The following is a 23,864-nucleotide window of genomic DNA, read 5'->3' on the forward strand; positions in this document are numbered from 1 at the left end:
CTGGTGAAGGTGAAATGGCAGAATGAGCTGAAACTCAAGTTTGAGCAGATGAAGCAGTTACCAGGTAAGCCTGATCTCCATGTGTGGAGGGTCCTGAATGGGACTCCTTCCTCTAGTTCCACTTGGGAACCTGGCTCAGGACAGGAATAAATCAGCACTGGGCTGTTTCCTACTATTTCATTTGTAAGAATGGAGAAACGACACAATGCAATTGCCCAGCCATAGAGGTGCTGGTTGGGAGTGCTCTTGGCTTTTTAAAGACTTTTTTAGAGCAGTTTTAGGTCTACAGTAAAGTTAATAGGATGGAACTGAGATTTCCCATGTGCCCCCTGCCCCCACTCATGCAAAGTCTTTCCCATTATCAATACTCTCCACCAGACAGATATGTTCATTACAACTTATGAACCTGTATTGACAGTAATATGTATTTAAGTTTCTTCTATGTTTTTTAGGGCTTAATAGATCATTTCTTTTTAGCTGAATAATATTCCATTGTATGGTTGTATCAGTATATCCATTCATCTACTGAACAACATCATGGTTGCTTCCAAGTTTCAGCAATTATGATTAAAACATACATATGTGCAGGTTTTTGTGCAGATGTTACGTTTCCCTTTGGGTAAATTCAGAATGAGCTGAAATTACCCAAATTCCTTTGGGTAATTCCTTTGGATAAATATCAAAGAGAGTGATTCCTGGATGTTACTGTAAGATTGTATTCATTTTTGTAAGACACCATTAAATGGCCTGCCAAATAGGCTATAAAAAACATATATATATATATTCATTGGACTTCTCTGGTGGCTCAGATGAGAAAGAATCTGCCTGCAATGTGGGAGACCTGGGTTCACTTCCTCGGTCTGGAAGATCCCTGGCAAAGGGAATGCCTACCCACTCCAGCATTCTTGTCTGGAGAATTCCATGGACAGAGGACCTTGGGGGGCTATAGTCCACAGGGTCACAAAGAGTTGAACATGACTAAGTGACTAACACACACATATATATATATATTCATAAAGCATAATACATCAGACTCACCTAAAGCAATTAAATTCAGAATCTTTCAGAAAAGGAGGGTAAAAGGGGAAGATGCAGAAATCTTTACTCTTATAAGCTCCTCAAGGGGAGTATACTTTATCAAAAGTTGAGAAACTTTGCTGTAATTTCATGCCCTGCTTATTTTTATTGCCTAAAAGTTCGAATAGAGTACTAGTGACAGCAACGTCCTTACTTTTTCATGTAGCATGGCATGTTTGTATTTATAGGGAACCAGAAAATAGCTTCTTTTCTTAAAACGAATTATAAAGGCCTAGTTTTGCCAAGAAAATGCACTGGTCATAACAAACACCCTCTTCCAACAACACAAGAGAAGACTCTATACATGGACATCACCAGATGGTCAACACCGAAATCAGATTGATTATATTCTTTGCAGCCAAAGAAGGAGAAGCTCTATACAGTCAGCAAAAACAAGACCAGGAGCTGACTGTGGCTCAGACCATGAACTCCTTATTGCCAAATTCAGACTGAAATTGAAGAAAGTAGGGAAAACCACTAGACCATTCAGGTATGACCTAAATCAAATCCCTTATGATTATACAGTGGAAGTGAGAAATAGATTTAAGGGCCTAGCTCTGATAGATAGAGTGCCTGATGAACTATGGACTGAGGTTCGTGACATTGTACAGGAGACAGGGATCAAGACCATCCCCATGGAAAAGAAATGCAAAAAAAGCAAAATGGCTGTCTGGGGAGGCCTTACAAATAGCTGTGAAAAGAAGAGAAGTGAAAAGCAAAGGAGAAAAGGAAAGATATAAACATCTGAATGCAGAGTTCCAAAGAATAGCAAGGAGAGATAAGAAAGCCTTTTTCAGTGATCAATGCAAAGAAATAGAGGAAAACAACAGAATGGGAAAGACTAGGAATCTCTTCAAGAAAATTAGAGATACCAAAGGAACATTTCATGCAAAGAGGAGCTCGATAAAGGACAGAAATGGTATGGACCTAACAGAAGCAGAAGATATTAAGAAGAGATGGCAAGAATACACAGAAGAACTGTACGAAAAAGATCTTCATGACCCAGATAATCACGATGGTGTAATCACTGACCTAGAGCCAGACATCCTGGAATGTGAAGTCAAGTGGGCCTTAGAAAGCATCACTATGAACAAAGCTAGTGGAGGTGATGGAATTCCAGTTGAGCTATTCCAAATCCTGTAAGATGATGCTGTGAAAGTGCTGCACTCAATATGCCAGCAAATTTGGAAAACTCAGCAGTGGCCACAGGACTGGAAATGGTCAGTTTTCATTCCAATCCCAAAGAAAGGCAATGCCAAAGAATGCTCAAACTACTGCACAACTGCACTCATCTCACACGCTAGTAAAGTAATGCTCAAAATTCTCCAAGCCAGGCTTCAGCAATATGTGAACCGTGAACTTCCTGATGTTCAAGCTGGTTTTAGAAAAGGCAGAGGAACCAGAGATCAAATTGCCAACATCTGCTGGATCATGGAAAAAGCAAGAGAGTTCCAGAAAAACATCTATTTCTGCTTTATTGACTATGCCAAAGCCTTGGACTGTGTGGATCACAATAAATTGTGGACAGTTCTGAAAGAGATGGGAATACCAGAACACCTGACCTGCCGCTTGAGAAATGTGTATGCAGGTCAGGAAGCAACAGTTAGAACTGGACATGGAACAAGAGACTGGTTTCAAATAGGAAAAGGAGTACGTCAAGGCTGTATATTGTCACCCTGCTTATTACTTCTATGCAGAGTACATCATGAGAAACGCTGGACTGGAAGAAACACAAGCTGGAATCAAGATTGCCAGGAGAAATATCAATAACCTCAGATATGCGGATGACACCACCCTTATGGAAGAAAGTGAAGAAGAACTAAAGGGTCTCTTGATGAAAGTGAAAGAGGAGAGTGAAAAAGTTGGCTTAAAGCTCAACCTTCAGAAAATGGCATCTGGTCCCATCACTTCATGGGAAATAGATGGGGAAACAGTAGAAACTGTGGCAGACTTTCTTTTGGGGGGCTCCAAAATCACTGCAGATGGTGATTGCAGCCATGAAATTAAAAGACGCTTACTCCTTGGAAGGAAAGTTGTGACCAACCTAGATAGCATATTCAAAAGCAGAGACATTACTTTGCCAACAAAGGTTCGTCTAGTCAAGGCTATGGTTTTTCCAGTGGTCATGTATGGATGTGAAATTTGGACTGTGAAGAAAGCTGAGCACTGAAGAATTGATGTTTTTGAACTGTGGTGTTGGAGAAGACTCTTTAGAGTCCCTTGGACTGCAAGGAGATCCAACCAGTCCATTCTAAAGGAGATCAGCCCTGGGTGTCCTTTGAAGGAATGATGCTAAAGCAGAAACTCCAGTACTTTGGCCACCTCATGTGAAGAGTTGACTCATTGGAAAAGACTCTGATGCTGGGAGGGATTGGGGGCAGGAGGAGAAGGGGACGACAGAGGATGAGATGGCTGGATGGTATCACTGACTTGATGGACATGAGTTTGTGTGAACTCCGGGAGTTGGTGATGGACAGGGAGGCCTGGCGTGCTGCAGTTCATGGGGTCGCAAAGAGTCAGACACGACTGAGCAACTGAACTGAATTGAACTGAGAGACATTTCAAAAGCTTTCCCAGTAATAAATTCTGTAGTTGAGATAATTTAATTTGCAACAGTTTATTTATAGTAACCCAATTTCTTTTTTCTTTTCTTACCCAAAGTTCTCTGAGTTTAAAAATATTGTTTTCAACAAATATGAAATTCAATATCTAGGCCTTCATTGAAGAAAGGGGGAAAGCATTGACCATATCCTTCCCTTAAATAAATCTGCTCTAAACATTATAAGCTTTTCAGAAGTCATAGTTTCCGAACTTTACTCCTTTGCCAGTCAATATTTAAGGATACAACTCTCTAAGGAAAAAAATGACAAACAGGGATTCAAGGCACACAGGATGATTTGTGACCTATCCCCACACAGCCAGCAACAGGCTCTCAGCTTGTAAGACAACCTGGATTGCAGTGTGGGATGAAGAGAGCATACAGTATACAGGTATGATGGACCAGCTAAAATGGATTTGGGTCACTGTTTTTTAATTTACATTTAATCCATATCAGATGTGTCCACGTTCAGAGAGTGGTTGGAAGCCATCCTTTTAAATCTAAGATTAGTGGTAATAATGGAGTTTCCAGAAAGAGAGGCTTAGAGGAACTTTATAATCAAACTATGACAAAATAGAAAGGGCTTGAGTTTAGACTGCCAGCAGGTTAACCAACACTGCAGTTTTCCCTCTAATCCCAATAAAATCTAAATTCTCCCAGAGAACCCTGGACAAATGTTTCTAATGTAGGGTCATAGGAGGACGGTAAGAATTTCTTAGTAGCTTAAGACTACTTTGTGACTGGAGTAAGTTAACTAACCCTTCTGAATCTCAGTTTTCTCCATTTGCAAATGGGAAATAACTATTGTAATGATACCATAGGGTATTTAGGTATTAAGTAAGACATTTGTGAAGAACAAGAACATAACTTCTCATAAGAAATTATATACTAGATGTTAGCTAGTATTTTTACTAATGTAGTATCATCTGATAGGTGCACTGTGAGTTTTATTCACGAAGTATGGGAGAGCAGGGTTTGGCCCGGCATATTTGAATCTGGAGTTAAAGGTCATTTACTTACACTTATGACTGGAAAGGTCCTAACCTTACCTGAATTCTATTTTCTTCCTAGACTCTGTTACTATAAAAAGACATCCCTTAAATTTCTACCAAATTACATATCCAGGGCTCTTTAGAACAGTGTGTTTATTTTTAATTTGAAGGTGCCCTTGGGTGTTCCTGTGTTCACAGGCAAAGCCAAAGACCTCAAAGTGTTCAAGTTTTTATTGGTTGGTTCTTGTTGGAATGTAACCTGCATCCCATACCTTCCTGAGTTCCTTTGGACTGGAACTCAGAAATAGTTCCCTGTGAAAGTGACTCAGAAGATCAGCTGGTGTTAGTTCATTTACTCAGGACCAAATCTAAGCAGATATGTGCAAAAGTAGCTAAATTTCCCCACTGGTTTAAGAAAGCTTCTTTTGTGGGCACAAACACACTCCCTTCAGATTTTATCTGTTATATTAATTCTATACTGCTTGAAATAAATTATGTCTGTTCTCCTTCAGTAACCTAGGACTTGGAAATCTCTCTGGCCTTATAAATTTATTAATAGAGAGTAAAATGATTAAACATGAAACAAAGGAAAACAAAATTTGAAAAAGAAATCCTATTTTTCTGGACACGCGGATCTATTTAAATTAAACCTAAAATACTGTAAACTTTCCTGGAAATGGGTGATGTTAAACATCTTTTCACGTGCATGTCGGCCATCTATGCATCTTAAGAAAAACCTCCATTCAGATCCTCTGCATATTTTTTAATCAGGTTCTTTGTTTTTTGCTGTTGAGTTATATGAACTCTTTCATATTTTGAATTTTATTGTATACATGATTTGCAACTATCTTCTATATTCCCACAATGAGATATTACTTCACACCCATTAGAATTGCTATTATTAATATTAAAGGGGGAGAAATAACAAATGTTGGAGAAAAGGAACCTTCATATACTGTTGGTGGGAATGTAAATTGGGGCAGCCACTATGGAAAATAGTATGGAGGTTTCTCAAAAAATGAAGAATAGAACTACCATATGATCCAGCTATTCCACTTCTGATCATTTATCCTATGAATATGAAAACACTAATTAGAAAAGATACATGCACCCTTATGTTTATCACAGAATGATTTACAATAGCCAAGGTATAGAAACAATCCAAGTGCACATCAGTGGATGATTTAATAAAGAGGCTGTGCAATGAAATACTACTTACCAATAAAAAAGATTAAAATTTTGCTATTTGTGACAACATGGGCAGACCTTGAAGCTATTATGCTGAGTGAAATGTCCAATGGATAATGACAAGTACTATATAATTTTACTTATATGTGGAATATATATATATATATATATATGACCAAACCAAACAAAAATAAACACATAGATACAAAGAACAGATTAATGTTTACCAGAGCGGAAAGGGATGGCTGGAGGGCAAAATGGTTAGAGGAGTTTAGCTGCATGGTGACAGATGGAAACTAAACTTCTGGTGATGAATCTTGTGTAGACAGTGTAAACAGAAGTCAAAATACAATGTTGCATGCATGAAACTTTAAAAAAATTTTTAAATAAAAGTATAATAGTATAAAATTATTATTTCTAGTGTATTTTTTATTTCAGTCATTCTCACACTAGAAAGTATTTATTTGAATACCCAATTCTATATATATCATGGCATCCGGTCCCATCACTTCATGGGAAATAGATGGGGAAACAGTGGAAACAGTGTCAGACTTTATTTTTCTGGGCTCCTAAATCACTACAGATGGTGACTGCAGCCATGAAATTAAAAGATGCTTACTCCTTGGAAGGAAAGTTATGACCAACCTAGATAGCATATTCAAAAACAGAGACATTACTTTGCCAACAAAGGTTCGTCTAGTCAAGGCTATGGTTTTTCCTGTGGTCATATATGGATGTGAGAGTTGGACTGTGAAGAAAGCTGAGCGCCGAAGAATTGATGCTTTTGAACTGTGGTGTTGGAGAAGACTCTTGAGAGTCCCTTGGACTGCAAGGAGATCCAACTAGTCCATTCTGAAGGAGATCAGCCCTGGGATTTCTTTGGAAGGAATGATGCTAAAGCTGAAACTCCAGTACTTTGGCCACCTCATGCGAAGAGTTGACTCATTGGAAAAGACTCTGATGCTGGGAGGGATTGAGGGCAAGAGGAGAAGGGGATGACAGAGGATGAGATGGCTGGATGGCATCACTGACTCGATGGAAGTGAGTCTCAGTTAACTCTGGGAGTTGGTGATGGACAGGGAGGCCTGGCGTGCTGCGACTCATGGGGTCGCAAAGAGTCGGACACGATTGAGCGACTGATCTGATCTGATCTGATATATATATTACTGTGGAGAAATTTAAGAAGCTTAAGAAATAGCCCCAAATCTCAAAAATTTTATAATCTCACTAGAAGACAAATAGTCAGAAAGTAATTATAACAAAATATCATTAAGTATCAAAAGATATCAAAGGAGTACAAACAAGGAAGTGATTAGAAGGTAACTGGTCCTTGGAGGGGGAAAAAAGCATTGAAGAGTTTACCTTTATCAAGCCCTCAAATCATGGAATGTTAGAATAAATTTCCAATAGGCAATGATAATTGGAAAGATTATTCAAAATGGAGATAACAATAGAAACACAGGACTACATATTTAGACAGTTAATAACTATTAATAGTAGGCAGTTTTCCAGCTAAGATAAATGTGTAACATTAATCCCAACTATATAGAAATAGGCACAATGGGCATTTTTAGATATTAGATATATCAGTCAGTTCAGTCGCTCAGTTGTCTCTGACTCTTTGCGACCCCATGAATTGCAGCACGCCAGGCCTCCCTGTCCATCACCAACTCCCGGAGTTCACTCAAATTCACGTCCATCGAGTCAGTGATGCCATCCAGCCATCTCATCCTCTGTCATCCCCTTCTCCTCCCGCCCCCAATCCCTCCCAGCATCAGAGTCTTTTCCAATGAGTCCACTCTTTGCATGAGGTGGCCAAAGTACTGGAGTTTCAGCTTTAGCATCAGTCCTTCCAATGAACACCCAGGACTGATCTCCTTTAGGGTGGACTTGTTGGATCTCCTTGCAGTCCAAGGGACTCTCAAGAGTCTTCTCCAACACCCCAGTTCAAAAGCATCAATTCTTCTGCGCTCAGCTTTCTTCACAGTCCAACTCTCACATCCATATATGACCACTGGAAAAACCATAGCCTTGACTAGACGAACATTTGTTGGCAAAGTAATGTCTCTGCTTTTCAATATGCTATCTAGGTTGGTCATAACTATACAGCAGAACACAAAAACAAAAAAAGAAATCTCCACATGCTAGAAATAGAAAATAGAAAAATGAATCAGGAACAGGAGAGATTACAGGTTGCAAAACCTGGTATTTACATGGACATTAAAGGTCAGAATCTGGCCCAGGAAAACATGTGTGTGGCTGGCATCAGAACTGGGATCCTTGTGCAAAACTGGCAGAACCCCAGAAAGCAATGCAGGAACCATGAAGGACCCAGAACATCTCTGCCTGCAGACCCAAAGTAGCCACTGGAAATAAGCCAACAGCCCCACCCTGTGGGTAAAAAAGGAGTCTTCTAGGAATATTAGAACCCCAAGACTGAGTGATTATGGGAGTGGGAACTGGATTCTTATTACAGGTTGTGCTCTGAAGAACTAACACACAAAATAATTTGGAATAAATGTCTTGAAAGTACAGATAGATATATCAGTGGAAATCACTCCAGCATGGTTATCAAGATCTCCAGAAAAGATAATTCCCTCTTAAAGAAAGCTCATGAATGATAACCCTAGGACAAAATAGATCACTCAACATGAAAGACAGTTCAAAAGACATGAGGAACTAGCAACAACAGAACAATATTAAAGGGAGTTTACAATAATTATGTTTACAGTATTTAAACTATAAAGAAAGAATTTTCATCTGTAAATTAAAGCCAGAAAGTTATGAAAGATCTCTGAAACATCCAGATACAGTATAACCATTAAATTTAAATTTCAAGAAAATGATTATAAAGCAGACAAGTCATATTCAAAGACAAACTCAAAGGTATAACAGAACATCTCACTAGCATGTTGGAGAAAGATAAAACAATGAAGGACATAAAAAAGAAGTCAGGGATCAAGGAAATTCCCATATCTGCCTCACAAAAATTCCACATTTATGAACAAAGATTGGATATATAATATCTAAGATGTAATGATGGAGAATTTCCAGAAATAAGAACATATAAGTCCTCAGGTTGAAAAACATCCACTAATAATCAAGTAGAATAACTAGAAATACTATGGGGAAAGATCTAAGTGAGGCAAAACTAATTGTGTCAAAGATTAGTGAGTAATGTGACTGAGGAAGTCACTTGGGGTCAAATTATAGAGGATTTGGAAACCAGGCTAAGAAATTTCAACTTTATCTTGTGGGTGATATTATATCTGTGGCTGGGCCACTACAAGAAAAGAAAATAATGCTTTAGGATATTTGAAATAGGAAGACTGCAGTGATATTTTTCATTAAAGAAGATCTTTTTATCCAAATTTTATAATTTCTATTTTATATTTTTATTTATATTTTAAAGAGTCAAAAAGTCTTACCTAATATTCTGAAATGCTATTTCCAAACATTATGTTTACAAGGGTTATTAAATTCTAAAAATACAAAAAACGAAGAATCAAAGCAATACAAACAAAACCTTGAAGCCATTTTGCCTATATTTAATGACCAAATCTTTTCAAATGAATCAAGCAGATAAAAATCTATTGCTTTCAATAATCTCTGCAAAGGAAAACATTCATTCATGTAGTTGTTAAAAAAACAAGGTGACGACTGAGTACAGGGCCAAGGTCTCAGGAAACTGAGTTGATGAGCCAGCCCCTAACCCAAGGTGCTCTCTGCAGTGGGAAGACAACCAAAACATCCATTAATACAACAGTGTGGGAAATTCACTGTCAGAGAAGGATGCATTTCATTGCTATGAGAGCCAGGTTGGAGGACTCCTGAGTCAAGAAGCAGAAGTAGAGGAACATTCTAAGAGTAGGTTATGCTGAAGCTGCCTCTGAAACGTTGAATTAGCCAAGCCGACAGCATTCTGTACCTTCAAGGCATTGCAAGTGCAAGTCGTTTGTTATGGCTGATGCATAGGCCGCAAATGAAGGCGGCTCAAAATTGGAGCAGGAGAGAGGGAGGTAGAGGCTGGTCATGAAATGCTTTCTAAGTGCCATTCTATCAAGTTTCATTTTATACTGAAGGTGATAGGAAGACAATAAATGCCATGGAGAAAGAAAGAAATGCTAGGACTGGATTCGTATTTGAGCATGATCACTTTGGGAGCAATATGGCGGGTGGATTACAAAGGGAACATGAGGTAGGGAGACCAATTGGAAGAACAATAAAATCATCCAAGCAAGAAATGTTGAAAGCCTCAGCTAAGTCTTCTGAACATTGTAACTGGAGAAGCAAATGTTTTTGCTTTCGTTTGTATTATTGATAGTGTGGAACTCGCCAGCAAATGAAATCTTAAATGGTGTGAAACAAGTAACTGCCGAGCTCATGGAGGTGGAAGTGGAAGCCATGAGTCGCTCGGCTCCACCCTCCCCTGCATCCCACAGCAGCCACTGGGGTCCCTCCAAGAAACACAGTGTGAAAATGTACATGCACAGAGAAGGAGCATCAGTGTTTCGACCCATTTTATTTGATAAACTCTTCTGGTGTCTAGTAATCTGTAGTGTCAAGTTGTTCTTCGTTATCTAACATAAATCTCTACAAGAGTTCATAAGAATCCTTGCTTTATTTCTTTAGGTATCAAATAAACACTCACTCAATAAATCTCTCAGTGTGTCTCTGACCCCTGTAACCATACATCAAGACCCAGTTAATTATAGTCTTGAGTAAGTAGGCATTCTGATCCTCGACTTCCTGCATCAATCTGAGAGTGATGACTCTGGATCTGGAGTGCATGAACAATGTAGCAGTTTAGATCTCACTTATTCTCACCTCTCCTTTAGAAGAATCATCTGCCTGTGCCTTTTAAATCTCCAGCATTATTGTTGATTGTGAACAAATATCAAGAGCTAGCCCTGACGCAGTTTTGAGCTCCAGACTTGCAGTTACCACTGGACATATTTCATCAAGCTGCACAGATACCAGTACTGGCCAAAATAAACTTTATCACTCTTAACTCCACAGCTGGGCCTCTCCAAGTTTTACTAACTAGGTTGAGTACACTGGCAGCACTTAGAATTTACACAGTAACCATCCTCTGTCGTTCCTCTCTCCTCCCCACAATATTACCTTGGTTGTTGCTTCTACCACCTGAAGCCCACTCACGCTGACTGTGCTTTCTCCAGTCCCATGTGCTTAGTTGCTCAGTCATGTCCAACTCTTTGTGGCCCCATGGGCTGTAGCCCGCCAGGCTCCACTGTCCTTGGAACTTTCCAGCAAGAATACTGGAGTGGGTTGCCATTTCCTTCTCCAGGGGATCTTCCCAACCCAGCAATCAAAACTGCATCCCTTGCATCTCCTGCATTGGCAAGCAGATTCTTTACCATCCCATAGCAGCCTTCATCTTGTCATCTGAACTTACTGTGGCAAAGACTGTGGTATTCAGCAAGCATTCCATCTGCTCTCCTCCATTTCTCAGCCTTCTGTGATCTGGCAGAGCCATGTAACTTGTTGTGATTATATGAAAATGACACTTATGACCTTCATCCCAAAGCATCCCAAAGAGCCATTGCACAACCTTTTTTTTTAGTTAACTCTTACCAAATTCTGGTGATGGAAAAGCCGTGTGTTCCAGATGGTGCAGCCAAAACATGGTGGAGCCTGAGTCCCTGAGTGACGTTGTGGGACAGAGACCCAAAGATCTGTGTAGAGCTCACAGAACAAGTGGGTAATACCCTTTGGTTGCACTGAGTCACTGAGATTTAAGCATCGTTTGTTACCACACAAGATTGGTCTCCTCATCTTCGGAACAGTCCTACTTCAGTATTCTACACAACCTCAGAAGTGATCTTTCTAAAATGAATTTATTAACATGTTACAAGCACTTCACCAGCGTGTCCTGCACAAAACTTTTCAGGAACTCACACCACCTATACCATATATTCCAAAATCTCTGGCCTGGTCTGTGAAGGGCCATGGTCTGCCACAGCTTGCCTTAACGGCTTCACTTCCCATGGCCATGGACACACGCACTGGGTCTAGCTACCTGCACACCTCAAGTGGGCTAGTTCACTCACTTCTGGACCTTGAAGTGTGTTGCTGTCTGCATGTAACGTGGTTGCTTTCCTTTATTTTCAATTCAATTTATTAAAAATAGGGAACATAGATAACACAGGATAATTTCATATACATCTAGATATTTGGTTAATTTCTTTTTAATGATGAGCAGAATTATATAGAAGGGAATCTGAAGAAAGAGGAATTAAGTGGAGGTATGTTTTTTTATTTATCTGACTACAATTTGCTACTGATGTGCAAAGCAAAGCTCAAGCTATTATCATTATCTATATCTGGGAGCTTCCCTGGTGGCTCAGATGGTAAACAATCTGCCTGCAATGCAGGAGACCTGGGTTCAATCCTAGGATCAGGAAGTTCCCCTGAAGAAGGGAATCATTACCCACTCTAGTGTTCTTGCCTGGAGAATTCCATGGACAGAGGAGCCTGGTGGGCTACAGTCCACGAGTTGCAAAGAGTTGGACACAACTGAGGAACTAACACTTTCACACATCTAAAATTTAACTCTCACAACAATGCTTTTGGCTTGGTAATGAGGAGATGTGCTTTTAAAAAACTTGAATATTTTCTATTCTCTCAGTCATTATGAAATTTAAAAATAACTTATTTTTTAAAATACAATAATTTTGTCAATTTTTGATCCATCACAAAAATATGTAATGCTTTGTCATGAATATGTGTAGAAAATATGTCTTGGAAAAATAAGAAGTTGATTAATTTTTGCTTTATTTCTGACCAACCAATTAGTGGAACTATAACCATGAAATTGATTCTCCTTCTGCTTTAATTTTCTGACAAGACACTTCTAAGTATTTCTTTTCTAGGGATCCTTAAAATCACTTGCTTTTCAGCAGCAAAATGGGAAAGCCTCTGAAACTAAAGTCTTTATGGCTTGATAATAGTCTAAAGAGTCAAAGGTCTATGCGTTTAAAAATCCTTTATGTTTTTTGACTCTAAAACAAATGCATATAAAACAAAACTTTGAAAAAATGCAGAAAGAGGGAAAAGACCAATTTAGAAATTAAAATCAGTTGAGGGAAAAGACCAATTTAGAAATTAAAATCAGTTGATGTCTACTAATTGGTCATGGAATCACCTGACATGGGTGTGTGAAGTCGCTCAGTTGTGTCCAACTCTTTGCGACCCCATGGACTGTAGCCTGCCAGGCTCCTCTCTCCATGGGATTCTCCAGGCAAGAATACTGGAGTGGATTGCCATTTCCTTCTCCAGGAGATCTTCCCAAACCAGGGATCGAACCTGGGTCTCCTGCATTGCAGGCAGAAGCTTTATCCTCTGAGCCACCAGGGAAGCCCAAGACATAGTGGTAGGACTAGTTAAAATTAAATCATAACAGAAAGTGATATCTATTCTATATCTAATAGAATTTCCCCTCTGTGGGGATGAGGCAGGGACAGCAACAGACTCAAATGGTCAAATTGTCCTTACTCTTTACTTCTGAATTCTGATATTCGCCTATCTATTTGTGTTTATACATCCACGTCCTTTCTTTCATTAAGTGACTATTGACCAACTGTATTGGATAAAACATTGGAATAGATCCCTTCAGCCTGAATAACACCTGACCTAGTTCTAGGCTGAAATTTATAGGCATTTTTAATATTTTAACATGTAAAGACTTATATTCTCCAACACTCAACTACAATCATGCAAAAGAAATGCCAATGATCCCCAGTGATTCCCTCTGCCCGCTCTCCAGGATATGCCTCATTCTCCATGTCTCATCCATTTAACTGTAATTTACAAACCTTCTCATTAGCTTGGACCATTTTGGCAGGGATTTGATTTGGCAGCTTAATGTAAAGGCTTTTTATGCCCTTGAAAATATAATGTAGTACTCTGTAGACATAATATATTACCAGCTTTCATGATCCATATGAAATATCTGAGTGCAAATGTAAACACACTGGAAAAAGATGGAAGGACAAAGGAGCAGAACTGGAGAGAGAGAGCATGTCCACAGCTCTTGTCTCTCATTCTGAAGTCCTGGCACGTGAAAGAGCCTTGTGCAGGGTGAGTGCCAGCTGGCCAGCAGCACCTCTGACTGTGGAGGCAGAGGCCACTCCACAGAACTGCATCCTCTCTAATCCCACAGCTTATTATCCAGTCCCCTCACTTGGCTGTCCTTATGCTCTGTTTTCCTCATTTCAGTACAGAGGAAATCAATGTTAACGTGTTTTATGCATATCACATTGACTTTATTTTATCCTGATTTACACTTTTCTCTCTCTCTCTCTTTCTGAGGAAAATGGCATATGGTCTGGTTCTCTGATTTGTGTCCATGAAACTCTCTGTTCTCTGTCAGGTCACTTAATCCCAGGGAGGTTCATGATAGGTGTCTATGTCCTGCTTCATGTTATTCTGTACCCTGTCACCTTCATTTCCTCTTGGAATCATGCTTTGTTGATTCTACTTCAAATTAGGAAATGGATTGCTCCCCAGAGTATATGACATCATTGAATTTTTAATGGATGTGACATGGAAATTAAATGCTTTTAAACCCTTCTGAAACAGTAGTAGGATAGATCCATTACCACACTGATTCCATTTCTTGTAGAACATTTAATTTAAAAATTTGTAGCAACATGTCAGTAAGTGGCAGGCTTCCAGCTAGGGCTTTGTGGAAACCACCGTCTGAAAAGAACTGTGTGGACAGTAATGGAAGACACTCTTGTCAACCTGACCTCCTCTTGTATATGACACAAATGCTCCTGGAGGACAGAGAACTACCTTTTTCCTCTGCCACAGCCCTAACACCTGGCTCAGGATCTAGAGCATAGTGGGTGCCTAATACAAGTTGACTGAAAGAATAGAAACTGATGGAATACATATAACTTGAATACTCATTTATGGATGGCAAAAATGATAAAAGTTTTTTTTTTCATATTTTCAAGGCAAACACCTTAATATGATAAAAAGCTTTCTTTTTGTCCTTTCAGAAAATGAGAATACATGATTGAATAGTTTCCATCTCTCTGATCTTTCTGGATAAAGTGTCCTTTGGCTACCTCTCTGACCTAATTCCCTACTGCTCCCGCCCCTACTCAAAATTAATTCCAGGCCCCTCGCCTCTTTGCTATTCCCTGCAAACATGCCAAGAACACTGACACTCCAGAGCCTTTGTTCTCCCTGTTCTCCTGTCTGGAACTGTGCTCCTTCCAATATCCCTCTGGCATGCTTCCTGGCTTCATTCAGGTCTCTGCTTGAGTGTAACTTCAGAGATGTTGTCCCTAATCACCCTAATTAAAAAGCATACTTTTCCCATCACTTTCTCTATGGAACTTGTTGTTATAGGACATCATATATATTTATTTTCTGTTTCTGCCTCTAAGACATTAACTCCATGAGATCAGAGACTTATCTATCTTATAGTATATACTCTGCATCCAAAACAGTGCCTGTCAATAAGTACTTGGTGGACATATAAATAAATGTAGGTGTTGTTCAGTTAGCAACATATTTAATGAAGAGGTAGTATCTATGTTGGGAAGAAAACTAGTCTGTGGTGAGAAGGATTCCATTTACCACTTACTGCTTGCAGCCCTGAGACTTGTAAGAGAATGAAAGTGAAAAAGGTAAATAATGTTTTGAAATTGTTATGAAAGTATGTTCAACTTTTTGTATTCTCTGAAGGGTCTCAGAGGCACTCAGACACATACATGTAAACGTTTGTTTGTAAGCTATCTGATTACCTGCTGGACCCACTGACTTGCACTAAGTAATCAGGCAGCTTACAAGCAAATGTTTGAAACACACTACATTCTAAATTGGGGACCATCAAGAATTGTTACCACTGTAAAAATGTGTATGTTTGTATATGTCTGTGTGATGTATATGGTATTCATTCTGTTACAACAGAGTAACAATTTTTAAAGTACTTCTGAGGCCCTTTCAGAGAGTACATAAGGTTGAACATACTTTCATAGTAATTTCAAAACATTATTTACCTTTTTCACTATCATTCTTTTACAAGTATACAGTGGAGTTTTCCAGAGGCCTAATGATGTGTGATGTCATAATAGAGTAAATGAAGAAATAGATAAAAATCTAGTGTATCATACTGAACTAAACTGAAGAGATTTGCAAAATAAAATATCAAACAATGACACTCTTTGAAAATTATAGTTATTCTTCATAAAATATCTCTTATTTGTACTAACATGAAGTGATTTTATTGTCTTTTTAAATGAGTAATAAATACAGATTTTTAAAAATTTATCAGTTTTAATTTCTAATCTGATGGATATAGCTCACATTAATATAAGAGTCTTGAGGTTATCAATAATTTTTAAGGTTGAGAAAGGCTCCAAAGATCAAAATGTTGAACAACCACTGAAAAAAGATTCAGGTAAATATTTATTAACTACATATTATAGAATTTAGCTACAAAATATAAATTCTCTACATTTTTAGAAGTCTAAAAGTTACTTGTCATGAACTTCAGAAAGAGATTCTTATTATAATTTATTTAAATGGTTATTTTACATGTCTAAATTGACTTTAAAGTGTCTCTATGAGAAAACACTGATTTGCTAGAGCTTACTGTTATCTTTAACACACCTGTACTCCTCAAAAGAAGTTATTATTGCTACTATTACCCTTTTGCAGAGTCAGAGGCCAGGCCTAGCAATATCATCGATAGCAAGTGTTGGCAATTTTTTGTTTAAAAAGGCCAGGTTATAAATATGGTCATCTTTCCAGGACATGTGACTTTTTTCTTCAAATGCTCAAATACGTCACGGTAGCATGAAAGAAGCCATAGGTAACACATCCAAATGAACACGGCTGTATTCCAGCAAACCTTTACTTATGAACACTGAAATTAGAATTTTGCATAATTTTCATGAAATGTTATTCTCCTTTGGCTTTATCCATGTCATGAAGTATTATTCTTTGATTTGTAATCACTTAAATACCTAAAAACTTTTCTTGGCTCATGGGCAGTATGAAAACAAGAGGTGGGTTGAATTCATTCTGCAGCATGTAGTTCGCCAACTGCTGATCTAAAGTATGTTCTACAGGACTTTAATCCTTTGAGATCTTCTGTGACAAAGGGTTCAATGTCTAAATTAGTTTGCGAAATGTCACTGTGGATATTTAAACTGTATGCTGTAATTTAAAGTCTCTGAAATATCCTTCAAAATTTGTTTTTGTTTCATTCAAACCTAGTGGATCATAGAAACATTTTTTCAGTTAACACTTGTTATTTCTCTCAAAGTATTCTCCATAGAATTTACATTGGGAATTACTGCTCTTAAGGATTCCACCTCTTGAGAAACCTGTATGCAGGTCAGGAAGCAACAGTTAGGACTGGACATGGAACAACAGGTTCCAAATAGGAAAAGGAGTACATCAAGGCTGTATATTGTCACACTGCTTATTAACTTATATGCAGAGTACATCATGAGAAATGCTGGGCTGGAAGAAGCACAAACTGGAATCAAGATTGCCAGGAGAAATATCAATAACCTCAGATATGCAGAGGACACCACCCTTATGGCAGAAGGTGAAGAAGAACTAAAGAGCCTCTTGATGAAAGTGAAATAAGAGAGTGAAAAAGTTGGCTTAAAGCTCAACACTCAGAAAACTAAGATCATGGCATCCGGTCTAATCATTTCATGGCAAATACATGGGGAAACTGTGGAAACAGTGGCTGACTTTATTTTTCTGCGCTCCAAAATCACTGCAGATGGTGACTGCAGCCATGAAATTAAAAGACGCTTGCTCCTTGGAAGGAAAGTTATGACCAACCTAGACAGCATATTAAAAAGCAGAAACATCACTGGTTAACAAAGATCCATCTAGTCAAGGCTATCACTTCATGGGAAATAGATGGAGAAACAGTGGAAACAGTGTCAGACTTTATTTTTCTGGGCTCCAAAATCACTACAGATGGTGACTGCAGCCATGAAATTAAAAGGCGCTTACTCCTTGGAAGGAAAGTTATGACCAACCTAGATAGCATATTCAAAAGCAGAGACATTACTTTGCCAACAAAGGTTCGTCTAGTCAAGGCTATGGTTTTTCCTGTGGTCATGTATGGATGTGAGAGTTGGACTGTGAAGAAGGCTGAGCATCGAAGAATTGATGCTTTTGAACTGTGGTGTTAGAGAAGACTCTTGAGAGTCCCTTGGACTGCCAGGAGATCCAACCAGTCCATTCTGAAGGAGATCAGCCTTGGGATTTCTTTGGAAGGAATGATGCTAAAGCTGAAACTCCAGTACTTTGGCCACCTCATGCGAAGAGTTGACTCATTGGAAAAGACTCTGATGCTGGGAGGGATTGAGGGCAAGAGGAGAAGGGGACGACAGAGGATGACTTGGCTGGATGGCATCACTGACTTGATGGACGTGAGTCTGAGTGAACTCCGGGAGTTGGTGATGGACAGGGAGGCCTTGCGTGCTGCGATTCATGGGGTCGCAAAGAGTCGGACACAACTGAGCAACTGATCTGATATGATGGTTTTTCCAGTAGTCATGTATGGATGTGAGAGTTGGACTATAAAGAAAGCTGAGTGCCGAAGAATTGATGCTTTTGAATTGTGGTGTTGGAGAAGACTCATGAGAGTCCCTTGGACTGCAAGGAGATCCAACCAGTCCATCCTAAAGGCAATCAGTCCTGGGTGTTCATTGGAAAGACTGATGTTGAAGCTGAAACTCCAATATGTTGGCCACCTGATGCAAAGAGCTGACTTATTGGAAAAGGCCCTGATGTTGGGAAAGATTGAAGGCAGGAGGAGAAAGGGACGACAGAGGATGAGATGGTTGGATGGCATCACAGACAATGGACAGGAGTTTGAGCAGGCTCTGAGAGTTGGTGATAGACGGGGAGGCCTGGCATGCTGTGGTTCATGGGGTTGCAAAGAATCGGATATGACTGAGTGACTGAACTGAACTGAACTGAAGGATTCCACACTCAAATGCCTCTAAGTATGTTGTATGATACCTATGCATGATATAGAAACTGTGTAAGAAAATAGGAATAAGTCTTCACACTTGCTCATTAACACTGCTTTTTAATCGTGCAAGACAAACAAAATTACCAGCAAAACATATCTTCATTCTATTCCCAGCCCTGAGACACCAGTTTCCAACCATTGATATTTTGGTAGTGGAAATGACTTCAATATTTCACTATTCAGTACACAAAGAAAGGTAGTTCAGACAAACTACAAAAGTGAACGAGCCAAGCTTCAACAGAACGCAAACCATGAACTTCCATATGTTCAAGCTGGATTTAGAAAAGGCAGAGGAACCAGAGATCAAATTGCCAACATCCGCTGGACCATCGAAAAAGCAAGAGTTCCAGAAAAACATCTACTTCGGCTTTAATGACTATGCCAAAGACTCTGTGGATCACAAAAAACTGGAAAATTCTGAAAGAGATGGGAATACCAGACCACCTGACCTTCCTCCTGACAAATCTGTATGCAAGTCAAGGAGCAACAGTTAGAACTGGACAGGGAAAAACAGACTGGTTCCAAATTGGGAAAGGAGTATGTCAAGGGTGCAGATTGTCACCCTGCTTATTTAACTTATATGCAGAGTACATCATGCAAAATGCTGGGCTGGATGAACCACAAGTTGGAATCAAGACTGCAGGGAGAAATATCAAAACTTCAGATATGCAGATGACACCATCCTTATGGTAGAAAGTGAAGAAGAACTAAAGAACCTCTTGATGAAAGTGAAAGAGAGTGGAAAAGTTGGCTTAAAAGTCAACATTCAGGAAACTAAGATCATAGCATCTGGTTCCATCACTTCATGGCAAATAAATGGGGAAACAATGGAAACAGTGAGAGAATTTATTTTGGGGGGGCTCCAAAATCACTGCAGATGGTGACTATAGCCATGAAATTAAAATACGCTTGCTCCTTGGAAGGTAAGCTATGATCAACTTAGCATATTAAAAAGCAGAGACATACTTTGCCAACAAAGTTCCATCTAGTCAAGGCTATGGTTTTTCCAGTGGTCATGTATGGATGTGAAAAAACTGATGTGAAAGTTGGGCTATAAAGAAAACTGAGTGCCAAAAAATTGATGCTTTTGGACTGTGGTGTTGGAGAAGACTCTTGAGAGTCCCCTGGACTGCAAGGAGATCCAACCAGTCCATCCTAAAGGAAATCAGTCCTGAATATTCATTGGAAGGACTGATGCTAAAGCTGAAACTCCAATACTTTGGCCACCTGATGCGAAGAACTGACTCACTAGAAAAGACCCTGATGTTGGGAAAGACTGAAGGCAGGAGGAGAAGGGGACAACAGAGGATGAGATGATTGGATGGCATCACTGACTCAATGGACATGAGTTTGAGTAAGCTCCAGAAGTTGGTGGTGGACAGGGAAGCCTGGCATGCTGCAGAGTCAGACACAACTGAACTGAATTAATGATACTATATGTAGCCATGTCCTCATGGAATATTCAGAGAAGGACTCAGTAAAGATACAATGAAAGAGGTTATAATATTAATAATTGTGCTTTTGCCAGATTCTGTGTGATTTTTAGGATGATGTTTCCCAAACTTTGATGTACAAACAAATTACCTGGGATCTTGTTAAAATGCAGATTCTGATTTGGTAAATGTGGGTGGTACCCAAGTGTCACATTTCTAACAAACTCCAGGTTATGCTAGTGATCCTTGGGGTCAGATTTCAGGAAGGGACTGCTTGCATTGCACAAATTCAGTAAAATTCAGTGACCTACTGAATAGAAGAATTTGCATGTTCACAAGATCACCAGGCAATTTATATCACATTCAAATCAGAGAAGCACTGCTCTAGAGCCAGTTTCCACGAACACATTCTCTGTGCATCGGCAAGTCAGTCCAACTGTACAAAATAATCTCAACCAATAGAGAAATATAGTCTGAGTATCTTCAAATAAGTAAGGAGAACAGAAAAGAAGAAAATTCTTCCCTTCTAAAATTCTGTTCGGAGAAGGCAATGGCACCCCACTCCAGTACTTTTGCCTAGAAAATCCCATGGACAGAGGAGCCTGGTAGGCTGCAGTCCATGGGGTCGCTAGAGTCTGACACGACTGAGCGACTTCACTTTCACTTTTCACTTTCATACATTGGACAGGGAAATGGCAACCCACTCCAGCGTTCTTGCCTGGAGAGTCCCGGGTACGGGGGAGCCTGGTGGGCTGCCGTCTCTGGGGTCGCACAGAGTCGGACACGACTGAAGCGACTTAGCAGCAACAGCAGCAAAACTCGGTTAAGGGAGCATTGCTTCACCTCCAAAGACTAGTTTAACATCCAATGAATCCACGTTTATATCCAAGAGACAAAAGGGAATACAGAGCAAGAGCCCAGAGGTCAGTTAAAAAAACTTATGATATCAGGAACTGGCAAAGAGGACTCCATAGTAGAGCCACAAAAAAATCATTTTAGGAATGCAAAGTTTTGATGGAAATATTCCCATTAATGAAAACTGGCAGGGTCACAAGTAGTGAGTAATCAGTAAAACCACACCCTATGCCTGCAGCACATCCTTAGGGACTTGGCATGAGGTGGTCATCAAAAGCTAGGTGCTTTTTACCCAACCAGTGTCACTGAATAAGGACACATATGCTGAAAGGCTTACAGATATTATATAAGGCACATGTACATAAAACAGAAACCATATGAAGATACTTGATAAATATTTGTTGAATGAGCTCAAGACTATCTGACTTGTGTTCTGAATAAGAGAGTTGTAATTTGTGTGATTGCTTTTCTAAATTTTTGGGTAACAACTGTAATATTCCTTGGACTCTGTGCTGTATCTTGGCGTTTTGATTTGGTGGGCGCTGAAAGCAGGACTTAGGAAGGATATTGTGTTTGTTAACCAAGTATTAAAAATCAGCAAATAATGTTTGAGACACTATGCTAAGATGCTATGAGGGAAAGCCATGTTCTTGTTGAGAAGAATACTAAAATGTCAAGAATGGGACCAAGAAAATTGATCTATTGAGAAGTGGTCACTTATGGGCAATAACCAAAGGCACCCAACTCAAATGACAGAGAGCAGCACAATTATATTTAGCTTAGAGTCTAGCCTTACAGAGTGGTGCTTTTGCAGGCCACTTGAACCCTGGAAAGCTTTCCTAGAGCCCTGCATGAAGGAAGGGATTTATACATTCCCTCTGTTCACAGACTTAGCTTCCTAAGTCACCTAACTCTTTCATTATCTGTCCCTTCCTTTAGTTTTTTCCTCTTTGGCTTCAGGCCTGACTTTTCCCCCTCAGCACAATCAAGTTTTTATCCTTAAAGCACATTCTCCCTCTTCTGCTTATTACCCCAGTCACTCATGACAATAGTTTAACTCCAGTTTTTTCAGTGAATTAATGAACTTCTTTGGTAATGTCTCTCTTTATTTCACCAGCCTCAGCATCCTTTAATAATTTGCATCTGGTCCACTTTGTAAGCAGGGTCAAAACAGATTTCAGGTCTGATCAGAACAGACCATTTAATAGTCTATTATCTGTAGTTGACCCTAAGCTCTCATTCTGCATCTTTTCTTGTATGTTTTCAGTTGTATTTCTCTTTCACCATTAGATCATTTATTACATGAGAGGTCTTCTTTTATTTTGTTAACTCTCTCAGAAAGTATATAGACATCCTATATTCAACCAAGTACATCCCAAATTTTGATGATTGAGTGATTCTTTGGAAATAGAAATATATATTGTATATGTACTGTGCTTAGTCACTCAGTCATGTCTGACTCTTTGCTACCCCATGGACTGTAGCCCACCAGGATTCTCTGTCATGGGGATTCTCCAAGCAAGAATACTGGAGTGGGTTGCCATGCCCTCCTCCAGGAGATCTTCCTGCCCAGGAATCAAACCCTGGTCTCCTGCATTACAGGTGGATTCTTTACCAGCTGAGTTACCAGGGAAGCCCTGGCCTATATTGTACATAGGCCCAGATTGAAAATAGTTACCTAGCCTTTGGCTAACATGTTCTCTAAAATATAGACAGAAATCATTCATTATGAAACAACATACCTTCATCAATGGCTAACACATTTGTACATTTTTATTTAAAAGTGGCTTTTCTAAAAGAATATATAGATAGAATTTTTATACATTCTGAACATCTCTGTCTTTTACTTGGAGTATTTAGTTGGAGTCTATTTATATTTAATGTAATTACTAGTATGGTTGCATTTTATTTTCCCATCTTGTTGTCTATACCGTTTAACCTTTATTCCATTTCTCTTTTCTTCCCTTATTTTTGAATAAAGTAGTTTTTAGTATTTACTCTATTCCTATCAGTTGACTCTTTTGATATGCTTCTTTGCTTTTTATAGATTGCTCAGTCTAGAAATAATAATATATCTTTAAATTTTCACAGTTTAATCTAAATAATATTATGGCACTTCACAATGTGAGAACATTATAAGCTTATAATTGTAAAATGTTCCCACTTTCTGACTTTTGTACCCTATTTTATTCTACACTTGTGATAGACCCAATAGATTGTTATTATTTTATATAGTAAATATATTTTTGAAGAAACTAAAATATAGTTTTAGTATTTTAATTTTCATTAAAATATTGTTTTAGCATTCTTTTTTTTAATATGTGCATATATACATTAACCAAATATTTACTCATTCTGGTACTCTTCACTACTTACTGTAGGTCTAGAGTTGTTCAATCTGGTATTACTTTTAATTCTGAAAACCTCTCAGAATTTTGTATAGTGCAAGTTAACTGAAAACTAAAACTCTCACCTTTTGCCTGTTGGAAATGCTTTTGGCTTCTTTTTTTGCTTTCTATTATTAAGATTTTTTTTTGAAATAGAACTCTAAACTGATTTTTTTTCTTTCTGTACTTTAAAGATAGTATTTTACAGTCATTCATTGTTTCCATATGTAATATGTCTTTTTCCTCTGCTTACTTTAAAAATTTATCCTTTATTCTTGGTTTTCTGCC

The 23,864-nt window shown here is 38.8% G+C and overlaps 1 non-coding gene across 1 annotated transcript; it reads right to left on the reverse strand.

Moving 5' to 3' along the window:
* Positions 1-13,161: 13,161 nt before the first annotated feature.
* TRNAC-GCA lies at positions 13,162-13,233 on the reverse strand. Its single transcript has one exon. It is a non-coding gene; the product is annotated as a tRNA-Cys (tRNA).
* Between the last annotated feature and the right edge of the window lie 10,631 nt (positions 13,234-23,864).

The sequence above is a fragment of the Bubalus bubalis genome, chromosome 10, assembly GCF_019923935.1.
Source record: "Bubalus bubalis isolate 160015118507 breed Murrah chromosome 10, NDDB_SH_1, whole genome shotgun sequence".
Taxonomy (NCBI): Eukaryota; Metazoa; Chordata; class Mammalia; order Artiodactyla; family Bovidae; genus Bubalus; species Bubalus bubalis.